Source organism: Nerophis lumbriciformis, linkage group LG17, assembly GCF_033978685.3.
Source record: "Nerophis lumbriciformis linkage group LG17, RoL_Nlum_v2.1, whole genome shotgun sequence".
NCBI classification, from domain to species: Eukaryota; Metazoa; Chordata; class Actinopteri; order Syngnathiformes; family Syngnathidae; genus Nerophis; species Nerophis lumbriciformis.
In genome coordinates this window covers 13,362,501-13,377,500 of record NC_084564.2, presented here as the reverse complement: position 1 = coordinate 13,377,500, position 15,000 = coordinate 13,362,501, and the positions used below count along the sequence as shown (strand labels likewise).

At 44.6% G+C, this 15,000-nt stretch overlaps 1 protein-coding gene across 2 annotated transcripts in view; it reads left to right on the top strand.

Moving 5' to 3' along the window:
- Nucleotides 1-15,000, top strand: part of LOC133614516 (neurobeachin-like) — a 726,573-nt gene that overhangs the window by 181,719 nt on the left and 529,854 nt on the right. The window lies entirely within an intron of this gene.

The window sequence follows — 15,000 nt, the reverse complement described above, 5'->3', positions numbered from 1 at the left end:
CACATACCGTATGTAGAAGCACATAAGACCTAAAGAAAACAGAGTACGACTACTGCATTTTGCACACAGTAATGAAAAGGGTAGAGAATTACATAGGAACATTAGTGTGTGCTGTAAGCTGCAATCCCATGAATTACTATGTCTTCCAGCAATGCCGAAACACTGCATAATGTCTGCTACTGTCGCGCTACGAGCCTAGGAGTAGGCGTGCAAAGCGCGTGAATACATAATTGGTTTTATAGGTATAAAATTGCAGATGAGGGTAAAAGTAGTTGTTAGTTAATGATAGGAATTTGGCACAGTTCAGCAGCTAACATTAGCTATTATTGAATAAATAGACCAGGGTTGTCAAACGTAAGGCCTGCAGGCCGGATCAGGCCTTCACATAGGTTTTACTTTGCCTGAGTTTGATGAGTTTGCTAATTGTAAAAATGAGCTTTAATTTTTGAATGAAAGAAACAGATATTCTAAATGTATTTGTATCTCCTGCCGCAAGAGCGCGCATGGCTTCAGCTATGTGTCGTGTGTCAACACTTTGGTTTTTTTCTCTCACAGCATCTTCCCTATCTGAATCGCTCCCACTGCCCTCTAGTCCTTCACTCTCACTTTCCTCATCCACGAATCTTTCATCCTCTCTCAAATTAATGGGGAAATCGTCGCTTTCTCGGTCCGAATCGCTCTCGCTGCTGGTGGCCATGATTGTAAACAATGTGCGGATGTGAGGAGCTCCACAACCTGTGACGTCACGCTACTCGTCTGCTACTTACGGTACAGGCAAGGCTTTTTTATCAGCGACCAAAAGTTGCGAACTTTATCATCGATGTTCTCTACTAAATCCTTTCAGCAAAAATATGGCAATATCGCGAAATGATCAAGTATGACACATAGAATGGACCTGCTATCCCCGTTTAAATAAGAAAATCGCATTTCAGTAGGCCTTTATTATAATTAATATTTGTGGAAAAATATAGACATGATCTTTTAAGCCACTGATGTTAACAGACACAATTTACCTTTTGAGCTAGTTGCAATAACAGATAATTCAGATGACATTTCCAATGCTATCTCCTTATTGCCAACACCATCATGATGAAGTAAAATCCTTTTTTTTTTTGCAAGTTTATGTATACATTTTAGGACGTCTCAGCAATCTGTTGTGACTGTCATCATTAGGCTTGCAGCCTGTTCGCCATCTCCTACCTCCTATGAACAGCGTGTTGAAAGTGCCCTTGAACTGTCATTTTTATTATCCATTCTCCCTTTGCTGAATTTTATTAACAACCCATCACACGGGACGTTTTTTCACTGAGAGCGTTTTTTCGCGGTGTGCGCTTAAAACTCTCATCCTTGCGATGTAATAACACTTGTCACTCTCTGTCAAAGGGGATTCCGCCATTGTTAGCAACACCGTCGCTGCTAATTTCTCTGAATAAATTAGCGCCTGACAGTGCGGGATGGAGATTAATTCTCACTGGCCATGCCAGAGATGAGTCAAGGCCTATATTCTCCTGTAATTGATTTCCTACTAATAGAAGGAGTGACCTTTTAGGCTGAGTTTAGCTTGGTAATGATGACTACACACAAAGCAACCCAAAGTAGGGCTTTTATCATTTCATTATGTTTTAAATAGATTGTTCATACACTACTGTAGCATAGTTTGTACAACCAGAACAAGCAACAAGGGACATTACTAGAGATGTCCGATAATGACTTTTTTGCCGATATCCCGATATTGTCCAACTCTTAATTACCGATTCTGATATCAACCGATACCGATATATACAGTCGTGGAATTAACATATTATTATGCCTAATTTTGTTGTGATGCCCCGCTGGATGCATTAAACAATGTAACAAGGTTTTCCAAAATAAATCAACTCATGTTATGGAAAAAATGCCAACATGGCACTCCATCCATCCATCCATCTTCTTCCGCTTATCCGAGGTCGGGTCGCAGGGGCAGCAGCCTAAGCAGGGAAGCCCAGACTTCCCTCTCCCCAGCCACTTCGTCCAGCTCCTCCCGGGGGATCCCGAGGCGTTCCCAGGCCAGCCGGGAGACATAGTCTTCCCAACGTGTCCTGGGTCTTCCTCGTGGCCTCCTACAGGTCGGACATGCCCTAAACACCTCCTTAGGGAGGCGCTCGGGTGGCATCCTGACCAGATGCCCGAACCACCTCATCTGGCTCCTCTCGATGTGGAGGAGCAGCGGCTTTACTTTGAGCTCCCCCCGGATGACAGAGCTTCTCACCCTATCTCTAAGGGAGAGCCCCGCCACCCGGCGGAGGAAACTCATTTCGGCCGCTTGTACCCGTGATCTTGTCCTTTCGGTCATAACCCAAAGCTCATGACCATAGGTGAGGATGGGAACGTAGATCGACCGGTAAATTGAGAGCTTTGCCTTCCGGCTCAGCTCCTTCTTCACCACAACGGATCGATACAGCGTCCGCATTACTGAAGACGCCGCACCGATCCGCCTGTCGATCTCACGATCCACTCTTCCCTCACTCGTGAACAAGACTCCGAGGTACTTGAACTCCTCCACTTGGGGCAAGATCTCCTCCCCAACCCGGAGATGGCACTCCACCCTTTTCCGGGTGAGAACCATGGACTCGGACTTGGAGGTGCTGATTCTCATCCCAGTCGCTTCACACTCAGCTGCGAACCGATCCAGTGAGAGCTGAAGATCCTGGCCAGATGAAGCCATCAGGACCAAATCATCTGCAAAAAGCAGAGACCTAATCCTGCAGCCACCAAACCAGATCCCCTCAACGCCTTGACTGCGCCTAGAAATTCTGTCCATAAAAGTTATGAACAGAATCGGTGACAAAGGGCAGCCTTGGCGGAGTCCAACCCTCACCGGAAACGTGTCCGACTTACTGCCGGCAATGCGAACCAAGCTCTGACACTGATCATACAGGGAGCGGACCGCCACAATCAGACAGTCCGAAACCCCATACTCTCTGAGCACTCCCCACAGGACTTCCCGAGGGACACGGTCGAATGCCTTCTCCAAGTCCACAAAGCACATGTAGACTGGTTGGGCAAACTCCCATGCACCCTCAAGGACCCTGCCGAGAGTATAGAGCTGGTCCACAATTCCACGACCAGGACGAAAACCACACTGTTCCTCCTGAATCCGAGGTTCGACTATCCGGCGTAGCCTCCTCTCCAGTACACCTGAATAGACCTTACCGGGAAGGCTGAGGAGTGTGATCCCACGATAGTTAGAACACACCCTCCGGTTCCCCTTTTTAAAGAGAGGAACCACCACCCCGGTCTGCCAATCCAGAGGTACTGCCCCCGATGTCCACGCGATGCTGCAGAGTCTTGTCAACCAAGACAGCCCTACAGCATCCAGAGCCTTAAGGAACTCCGGGCGGATCTCATCCACCCCCGGGGCCTTGCCACCGAGGAGCTTTTTAACTACCTCAGCAACCTCAGCCCCAGAAATAGGAGAGCCCACCACAGATTCCTCAGGCACTGCTTCCTCATAGGAAGACGTGTTGGTGGGATTGAGGAGGTCTTCGAAGTATTCCCTCCACCGATCCACAACTTCCGCAGTCGAGGTCAGCAGAACACCATCCGCACCATACACGGTGTTGGTAGTGCACTGCTTACCCTTCCTGAGGCGGTGGATGGTGGTCCAGAATCGCTTCGAAGCCGTCCGGAAGTCGTTTTCCATGGCTTCCCCGAACTCCTCCCATGTCCGAGTTTTTGCCTCCGCGACCGCTGAAGCCGCACACCGCTTGGCCTGTCGGTACCTGTCCGCTGCCTCAGGAGTCCCATGAGCCAAAAGAACCCGATAGGACTCCTTCTTCAGCTTGACGGCATCCCTCACCGCCGGTGTCCACCAACGGGTTCTAGGATTACCGCCACGACAGGCACCAACTACCTTGCGGCCACAGCTCCAATCAGCCGCCTCGACAATAGAGGTGCGGTACATGGTCCACTCGGACTCAATGTCCAGCACCTCCCTCGTGACATGTTCAAAGTTCTTCCGGAGGTGGGAATTGAAACTCTCTCTGACAGGAGACTCTGCCAGACGTTCCCAGCAAACCCTCACAATGCGTTTGGGCCTGCCAGGTCTGTCCGGCATCCTCCCCCACCATCGCAGCCAACTCACCACCAGGTGGTGATCGGTAGAAAGCTCCGCCCCTCTCTTCACCCGAGTGTCCAAAACATGAGGCCGCAAATCCGATGACACAACTACAAAGTCGATCATAGAACTGCGGCCTAGGGTGTCCTGGTGCCAAGTGCACATATGGACACCCTTATGCTTGAACATGGTGTTCGTTATGGACAATCCGTGACGGGCACAAAAGTCCAATAACAAAACACCACTTGGGTTCAGATCCGGGCGGCCATTCTTCCCAATCACGCCTCTCCAGGTTTCACTGTCGTTGCCAATATGAGCGTTGAAGTCCCCCAGTAGAACGAGGGAATCACCCGGGGGAGCACTCTCAAGTACTCCCTCGAGTGAATCCAAAAAGGGTGGGTACTCTGAGCTGCTGTTTGGCGCGTAAGCGCAAACAACAGTCAGGACCCGTCCCCCCACCCGAAGGCGGAGGGAAGCTACCCTCTCGTCCACCGGGTTGAACTCCAACATGCAGGCTCTGAGCCGGGGGGCAACAAGAATTGCCACCCCAGCCCGTCGCCTCTCACTGCTGGAAACGCCAGAGTGGAAGAGAGTCCATCCCCTCTCGAGAGAACTGGTTCCAGAGCCCTTGCTGTGCGTCGAGGTGAGTCCGACTATATCCAACCGGAACTTCTCTACCTCGCGCACTAGCTCAGGCTCCTTCCCCCCCAGCGAGGTGACGTTCCACGTCCCAAGAGCTAGCTTCTGTAGCCGAGGATCGGACCGCCAAGTGCCCTGCCTTCGGCTACCGCCCAGCTCACATTGCACCCGACCTCTATGGCCCCTGCTATGGGTGGTGAGCCCATTGGAGGGGGGAACCACGTTGCCTCTTCGGGCTGTGCCCGGCCGGGCCCCATGGGGACAGGCCCGGCCACCAGGCGCTCGCCATCGTGACCCAACTCCGGGCCTGGCTCCGGAGGGGGGCCCCGGTGACCCGCGTCCGGGCGAGGGAAATCTGAGTCTCGGTTCTTGCATTTCCATAGAAGTCTTCGAGCTGCTCTTTGTCTGATCCCTCACCTAGGACCTGTTTGTCTTGGGAGACCCTACCAGGGGGCATGGAAGCCCCCGGACAACATAGCTCCTAGGATCATTGGGACACGCAAACTCCTCTACCACGTTAAGGTGGCAGCTCAGAGAGGAGCCAACATGGCACTGCCATATTTATTATTGAAGTAAAAAAAACAACAAAAAAACAAAAAAAAAAAAATGCACTTTGTGACTTCAATAATGCCATATTTATTATTGAAGTCACAAAGTGCATTATTTTTTTTAACATGCCTCAAAACAGCAGCTTGGAATTTGAGGTGGGCAGGGTTGGGGGGGGGGAGTAGTGACGGGTGTATATTGTAGCGTCCCGGAAGAGTTAGTGCTGCAAGGGTTTCTGGGTATTTGTTCTGTTGTGTTTATGTTGTGTCTCCCGAAATGTGTTTGTCATTCTTGTTTGGTGTGGGTTCACAGTGTGGCGCATATTTGTAACAGTGTTAAAGTTGTTTATACGGCCACTCTCAGTGTGACCTGTATGGCTGTTGACCAAGTATGCATGCATTCACTTGTGTGTGTGAAAAGCCCTAGATATTATGTGACTGGACCGTCACGAAAAGGCAGTGCCTTTTAAGGTTTATTGGTGCTCTGTTCTTCTCCCTATGTCCGTGTACACAGCAGGGTTTTAAAAAGTCATACATTTTACTTTTTGAAACCGATACCGATAATTTTGAAACTGATACCGATAATTTCTGATATTACATTTTAAAGCATTTATCGGCCGATATTATCGGACATCTCTAGACATCACTGTAACAAAACCCTCCAGAATTTCGCTGGCTTTTTTTGGTGATTGATGCTTTGCCTCAAAGGCCTGAATTTGCGGCAGCTTTTTCAGAAAGTTGTCGCAAATGTTTTAATTTTTTTTGTTCGACTTTTAAAATAACATTGAATCACTTTCATTCCATGCATTTGCTGTCAATGTTTTAAATGCTCCCTTGTAACCTTAACCTACAACTATTAAACAAATACCGGATTGATGTTTTACTTGTTTTATACTGCACATACTGGCAATAAAAGCACATACTCAGCACTCATTGTCAAATGACTGTACTATGGTCTATGGTTTATTTCCAACATGCATGCAGTTACAACATGATCATTTCCAACTAACTTTGATTAACAGTAGAAATAATTGATTAAAATTGTAGGCGTCTTTATGGTCTGTTGTCTGTTATGTTGTCCAGAAGTTGCAGAAATGTGCCATGTTTTCCGCATTAAGTGTTTGACCCACTTAAACATTCATTGCCACACATTTACAAACCCCGTTTCCATATGAGTTGGGAAATTGTGTTAGATGTAAATATAAACGGAATGCAATGATTTGCAAATCATTTTCAACCCATATTCAGTTGAATATGCTACAAAGACAACATATTTGATGTTCAAACTGATAAAAAAATTTTTTTTGCAAATATCCATTAACTTTAGAATTTGATGCCAGCAACACGTGACAAAGAAGTTGGGAAAGGTAGCAATAAATACTGATAAAGTTGAGGAATGCTCATCAAACACTTATTTGGAACATCCCACAGGTGAACAGGCAAATTGGGAACAGGTGGGTGCCATGATTGGGTATAAAAGTAGATTCCATGAAATGCTCAGTCATTCACAAACAAGGATGGGGCGAGGGTCACCACTTTGTCAACAAATGCGTGAGTAAATTGTTGAACAGTTTAAGAAAAACCTTTCTCAACCTGCTATTGCAAGGAATTTAGGGATTTCACCATCTACGGTCCGTAATATCATCAAAGGGTTCAGAGAATCTGGAGAAATCACTGCACGTAAGCAGCTAAGCCCGTGACCTTCGATCCCTCAGGCTGTACTGCATCAACAAGCGACATCGGTGTGTAAAGGACATCACCACATGGGCTCAGGAACACTTCAGAAACCCACTGTCAGTAACTACAGTTGGTCGCTCCATCTGTAAGTGCAAGTTAAAACTCTTCTATGCAAGGCGAAAACCGTTTATCAACAACACCCAGAAACGCCGTCGGCTTCGCTGGGCCTGAGCTCATCTAAGATGGACTGATACAAAGTGGAAAAGTGTTCTGTGGTCTGACTTGTCCACATTTCAAATTGTTTTTGGAAACTGTGGACGTCGTGTCCTCCGGACCAAAGAGGAAAAGAACCATCCGGATTGTTATAGGCGCAAAGTTGAAAAGCCAGCATCTGTGATGGTATGGGGGTGTATTAGTGCCCAAGACATGGGTAACTTACACATCTGTGAAGGCGCTATTAATGCTGAAAGGTACATACAGGTTTTGGAGCAACATATGTTGCCATCCAAGCAACGTTACCATGACGCCCCTGCTTATTTCAGCAAGACAATGCCAAGCCACGTGTTACATCAACGTGGCTTCATAGTAAAAGAGTGCGGGTACTAGACTGGCCTGCATGTAGTCCAGACCTGTCTCCCATTGAAAATGTGTGGCGCATTATGAAGCCTAAAATACCACAACGGAGACCCCCGGACTGTTGAACAACTTAAGCTGTACATCAAGCAAGAATGGGAAAGAATTCCACCTGAGAAGCTTAAAAAATGTGTCTCCTCAGTTCCCAAACGTTTACTGAGTGTTGTTAAAAGGAAAGGCCATGTAACACAGTGGTGAACATGCCCTTTCCCAACTACTTTGGCACATGTTGCAGCCATGAAATTCAAAGTTAATTATTATTTGCAAAAAAAAAAAAAAAGTTTATCAGTTTGAACATCAAATATGTTGTCTTTGTAGTGCATTCAATTGAATATGGGTTGAAAAGGATTTGCAAATCATTGTATTCCGTTTATATTTACATCTAACACAATTTCCCAACTCATATGGAAACGGGGTTTGTACTTCCACACATTAAGAGCATTTGTGAACTGGTGACGGTCATTTTTTGGGGGGCGTAAATAACAGACGTAGAGATTATCATCACACATCAACATCTCTAACAGCTTGCAAATGAAAATCTGTTGTTAATTGCCTTACCCTGGATAATTAAAGGTTAAATAAATAAATAAATGCATGTAAACTAGGAAGTACATTTTTGTATACCAAATACATTACCCAGAGGGCTTAAACAGGAAGTATGTCTAAATTACGCGGGACTATGACAAGTGTGCCTTTTGAGTAATAAATGTTTGGTATATTGTTACACGTTGCCGTTTCTGCTTCATTTGTATGACTCAGATACACTTGATTGGCAAAAATGATGCTGATTCGACCAAAATGTGCGTGGAAGTTGCAGGTATTGGACAAAGTTGGGAGAAATGGTAGAACTTGCGTAAATTGGCATGACCTCGCCAATTCCTGGATGAACTACGCAATATAGAAGTGAAACTTGGATATACTTGAGAGCAGTCCGGGTAAAGCTTGTATATGAGTATACTGTGCATTTACTATCCAATGAAAATGAGTCAACACACATGTGAGAGTACACCTCACAGGGAACATCTAGCACTGGGCATGGAATTCACCTGAGTTGCATAGGTTATGAGAATTTTATTTTATTCTGCTTAAGGATCCTCCCCAAAACTGTTTAATTGGGTTCTAGTCTGGAGCAGACATACTTATACAACACTATGCGTCACCTTCAGCTTCCTCAGACCCTGCCGGATAACTCATTAAACAAATAATTATTTAGCCTAAGCCCCATTTCGCCCACACTAAATCATCGTTTAAGGTCCCCCTCCTTGGATAATTTTTTACACGGGTAAGTGCGCCGTCTATTTCTTGAATCTCCGGCTCTTAGCTTTGTATGGACTCACTGATCGTTTACAAACTGAGTTCGGAGAGGAAGTGACGCCAGAAAGACCGCACCCCACACAGGAAGTGACGTCAGAATTAACGCGCCACAGCCAGCTTCATAATAAAATGATTTCGTAACTCAGAGCTAACCACTGGAAATATGAAGGCGAGTCATCCAGACATGCCCGTGTTTCTCCTTCTACATGCACAGACGCTTGTGGAAATCACACATGAATACCTTAAGAGAAAGCGATTGCAGCTATTTGGGATACAACACTTCTCAGACGGCAAGAGAACTTTCCAATGTCCATTTGTCGAAGGAGAGTCAACGAGAATGCGGGCTCCCGTGGATGTGATAAAAATAAAGGTAGCGTGTGCTTTGTATTACCTGGCCGTCGAGGGAAAACTATGGAAAGCAGCAAATTATTTTGGACTGGCAAAGCAGACTTTATCAGTTATTGTCCGCCATGTATGTCGCGGACTCAACGTCTAGGTCCAGAGTATATAAAGTCACCAAAAATTAATGGACAATGACGGTGAAGGCAAAAGAGTGAGGAGTGTCCTGACCAGATTTCTAGATCCCTAGATTGACTGTTGTAAAATGTTCTTTATCAAATGTTTTACTTTACGGAAAAAAAAAGGTTGAAAAACACTGCTCTAAAGCCTGCCTCTGTGGTCAGTTTAGGGGCGGTATGGCGTAGTGGGTAGAGTGGCTGTGCCAGAAACCTGAGGGTTTGCCATCCAAATCGCTGCCGTTGTGTCCTTGGGCAGGACACTTCACCCTTGCCTCCGGTGCCGCTCACACTGGTGAATGAATGGTGAATGAATGATAGGTGGTGGTCGGAGGGGCCGTAGGCGCAAACTGGCAGCCTCGCTTCCGTCAGTCTATCCCAGGGCAGCTGTGGCTACAACATACTTGCCAACCTTGAGACCTCCGATTTCGGGAGGTGGGGGTTGGGGGGCGTGGTCGGGGGAGGGGCGGGGGCGTGGTTAAGAGGGGAGGAGTATATTGACAGCTAGAATTCACCAAGTCAAGTATTTCATATATATATATATATATATATATATATATATATATATATATATATATATATATATATATATATATATATATATATATATATATCCTGAAAATATGCAAACAAAACTGTGTTTAGATAATTGATACTTCAAACTTGCATAAATAAATCTTAAGGAATAGGCAAGGCAACTTTATTTGTATAGCACTTTTCATACACAAGGCAGACTCAAAGTGCTTCACAGACAACAAAGTGAAATGAAAGAAAATAAAAGCAAAATTAAAATGCAGACAATAGAAATAAAAACAGTGCGGACGTTAAAAGTTAAACGATTAAAAGATTTAGCTGAAAGCTAAGGTGAACATAAAAGTTTTCAGTCTAGTTTTAAAAGTAGTCAGAGTTGGGGAAAGTCTGACATCTTCAGGAAGTTTATTCCAGCTATTTGTTGCATAGTGACTGAATGATGCTCTCCCTTGATTTGAGTTTACTCTGGGAACCGCTAACAGATTGGTCTCAGAAGATCTTAGTGATCTAGAGGGCTTATATAGTGGGAGCATATCAGTGATATACTTCGGCCCTAGACCATGTAGTGATTTATATGTGAGCAGGAGGATTTTGAAATCAATTCTCTGATGTACAGGGAGCCAATGTAAGGATTTTGGAATTGGTGTAATGTGCTCACATTTTTTGGTCTTTATTAGAACTCTAGCAGCATCGTTCTGAACAAGCTGCAGCTGCCGGACAGTTTTTTTGGGAAGACCTGCAAGGAGACCATTACAATAGTCTAGCCTACTGGTAATAAAGGCATGTACCGTATTTTCCGCACCATAAGGCGCCCTGGGTTATAAGCCGCGCCTTCAATGAACGGCATATTTCAAAACTTTGTCCACCTATAAGCCGCCCCGTGTTGTAAGCCGCATCTAACTGCGCTAAAGGAATGTCAAAAAAACAGTCAAATAGGTCAGTCAAACTTTAATAATATATTAAAACCAGCGTGATGTGGGCGCGCATGGAATCGTATATCAACATGGACGGAGCTGCGTGAAGAAAGCCACCCGGCCTCTTCGCGTAAACTTAAACTTACCTTAACCACTCGCTCATCTTTTCTTCATCCATCCCTTCGAGTTAGCTTTTATGATGACGCCGGCTGGAAAGATCTCTTTTTGGCAAGGGTCTTCCTTTTGAATATCACCATGGGTGGAAGTTTCTGGCCATTAGCATGGCAAGCTAGAACCACAGTGAAGGATGACTTCTCATTCCCTGTGGTGCGAATATTCACCGTACGTGCTCCCGTTGTATCCACAGTGCGGTTCACAGGAATATCAGTTGCTGTGAAATAGTAATCCGTGTGCGGATGGAGAGATTGCGTCTTTTCATGAACCGGATCCTTGTCGCTTAGTAGGAGCCATTTTGTGGTCTTTACAGATGTAAACACACAAAGGAAATGATACGTACGGTAATATCCGCGCGCTTTTTCTTCTTCTACGCGGGCGGGTGGTTGCTTACAGTAGAAGAAGAAGCGCTTCCTGTTCTATGGGGGCGGGTGCTTACCTTGGCGGTTGCTTGCGTAGAAGAAGAAGCGCTTCCTGTTCTACCGGGAAAAAAGATGGCGGCTGTTTACCGTAGTTGCGAGATCGAAACTTTATGAAAATGAATCGTAATATTAATCCATATATAAAGCGCACCAGGTTATAAGGCGCACTGTCAGCTTTTGAGAAAATTTGTGGTTTTTAGGTGCGCCTTATAGTGCGGAAAATACGGTACAAGTTTTTCTAAGTCTCGAGCTGACATGAGCCCTCTAAGTCTTGTTACATTTTTGAGGTCGATTTTGTTACTGATTTGATGTGACTGTCGAGATGTAAATCAGAATCTAAAATAACCCCAAGATTATAATATAACATAACTTGGCTTCTGAGAGCTTCAAAATGTAATGAATAAAATGCTAAAGTTGTTGATAAACAAGCAATTATTTTAATAATTAAATATGGTCATGAATTATGATCATTTAAAATTAATTATTTCAAATGTGTTTATTTTAATGTATAATTCTATGGCTGGATGTAATGAGTCAGAAAAAATACAAATAAAAATAAAATGTTGATGTTTTTAGCAAAATATAGTAAAAATGTATTTTGTTTTTTGTTTTTTAAATTAATAAATATATTTATTTTTAGGTAAGATAAACATAATAATACAATTTATCTCTAGTCTGGATGATTTAGTTCTTGTCACCCTGTTGTCCTCCCGTCATGAAAAAAGGCTGTCCTCACTCAGGTCCGCATGGAGCTGGAGGGGGCGTGGCCTCCAGCTCCGGCCGAAAATCAGGAGATTTTCGGGATGATATTTGTCCCGGGAGGTTTTCGGGAGAGGCGCTGAATTTCGGGAGTCTCCCGGAAAATTCGGGAGGGTTGGCAAGTATGGGCTACAAATGTAGCTTACCACCACCAGGGGTGAATGAATGATGGGTTCCCACTTCCCTGTGAGTGCTTTGAGTATCTAATAATAGAAAAGCGCTATATAAATTCTAATCCACTATTATTATTATTATTGACCGCTTTTGTGGGGCGTTGCACGTGCTGCGATACGGGGTCTGATTGTTGATGGTCTCGGAGTGTAACCGCAGATGGATGGCGTATGGATCCTGCACGGACTTATTGGTCTTGATTGTTTTCCCCCCGGTGTGTTCTCTAATGAAGCCTTTGTCACGCAGGCTCCTTGCGACAAAGGCGCAACAATAGCTTTCGCTGTGGCGGGCTGATGGCACCTGAAGACAAATCTCAAAATAGATCGCTTCCCTCCTCCGAGTCATTTCCAGCGTGGGTCGAGAGCCATTAATCTGAGCTTGATTTGGCAGGTGCGTCATTGTCAACTGAGAAATGACCAAACAAAAGGCGCGTATAAAGAGGGGGAGAGTCGAGCAGGTAATGAAGTGTTCAATTATCTGGACACGAGGAGGACATTTCAAACAGGGACTCTGCGCTGTCTCTTCCCCCCTCAGGTTTTTAATAGTAAACGCTCTCAAATTAAAGCCATACATCATTCAGTTATGTGCAAAATTACCTCAGAGAGACGCCGACTTCTTCCAGACATCTCCCTTTGAGGAAACCAACACATACTCTGTCTCAATCAATAGCCGTCTCCCTTTGTCTAAGCCTCTCGCCTCGGTAATGGCCAATGAAAAGCCGCTTAGCTCGTCACGCTGCTCACTTCCAAACGCTTCTCTTGGCTAAGATATTCCGTGAGAAATCGGCTCCGGCGGACGTGCCTCCGAGGAGTAATGTCATTTGAGGGCTTGTGGTTAAATTATGTGCGCCCTCCACCTGATGGATTACCCTCATGGAAGAGGGCGCTTGACTGATTAGCGTGGCTTTCAAAACTGGGCCGCGTGAGGCAGCCAATTTTTAGTCCTCTGTATTCCGGAGAACCGCAAGAGATTCTCTTCTAGAGCAAGAAAATAGTTGGGAATTTCCCATGATGCACCATTTGTTTGTATTCGTGTCCTCTTACTAAATGTGTTTCCTCCTTCAGTTAGAGCAATGCAAATAACATAATTACACTTAAGTATATAAGATGGGATGGATATTGTTTACACTTCAACCAATACCGGGTCCAAATTGGTACTTTGGAAATTGTGCCGGTGCTTTAAGTGCCAGTAGAGTGGAAAAACAAGTTGACTTTATATGCTTAATTGTGTTTCATTGTATCCATTAAACCAGGGGTCCCCAAACTACAGCCCGCGGGTCGGATCCGGCCCGCCAGCGTCCAAAATCCAGCCCGCGGGAAGTCCCAAATTAATTTAATGTATGTGTGTGTGTGTGTATATATATATATATATATATATATATATATATATATATATATATATATATATATTAGGGATGTCCCGATCCAGGTTTTTGCACTTCCGATCCGATACCGATATTGTTTTTGCATTTCTGATCCGATACCGATACTGACCGATACTGGCCTATCCGAGCATGTATTAAAGTTTAAAGTTATTTAGCCTACTTAGTTGTCAGAATCATGTTGAAAAGGGTTTTAGTACTCTTGATAACAACTAGCCAGCTGAATTAGGGGAGTTTGAATAATACACAATGGTTGGTAACAAGAAACTGACCTGTTTATTCAAGGATAAACACAAAATAGACAAAATTATACATGACAAACAGAAATGGCATCATTGAAGGGCCTTTTTTTAATATTGCAATATTTTAAGGCCATATTGCGATACACAATATATATCTCGATATTTTGCCTTCGCCTTGAATGAACACTTGATGCATATAATCACAGCAGTATGATGATTCTATGTGTTTTGATTGATTGATTGAGACTTTTATTAGTAGGTTGCACAGTGAAGTACATATTCCGTACAATTGACCACTAAATGGTAACACCCCAATAAGTTTTTCAACTTGTTTAAGTCGGGGTCCACTTAAATTGATTCATGATACAGATATATACTATCAGATATATACTATCATCATAATACAGTCATCACACACAAGATAATCACATTGAATTATTTACATTATTTATAATCCAGGGTGTGTTTGCATATTCTCCCCATGACTGTGTGGGTTCCCTCCGGGAACTCCAGCTTCCTCCCACCTCTAAAGACATACACCTGGGCATAAGTTGATTGGCAACACTAAAATTAAAAATGTGGGTAACAGTAAACAATGGGGGGGTTGCGAGTAATAAAATATTCAGTCTCAGGCTGGAATGCCGGGCAGGGGGTCCGGACTGAGGCCATGAAAAAAAAAACTCAATAGGCATAGCACACATAAACAAGCTACAAATAATTCACAAGACTTGCAACAGAGGGGAGGGAGTGGGGACTACGGAGGCAGGCTGCTCAGCCGTCCATCACCCCTCAGGGATTCAAGTGGTGGAAGTCACGACATGGACATGTGTGTCTACGCTGGAACTAATCGTTACAATCATCAGATTACTTTTAATGGATGTTTTACTTTAAACCAGAGGAAAATACATTTGTGAAGATGGACTGTGCAACTTCTGAACGAGTCTTGGCAGAGGACCCTATTATAATTTGCAACGCTATTCGGCACTA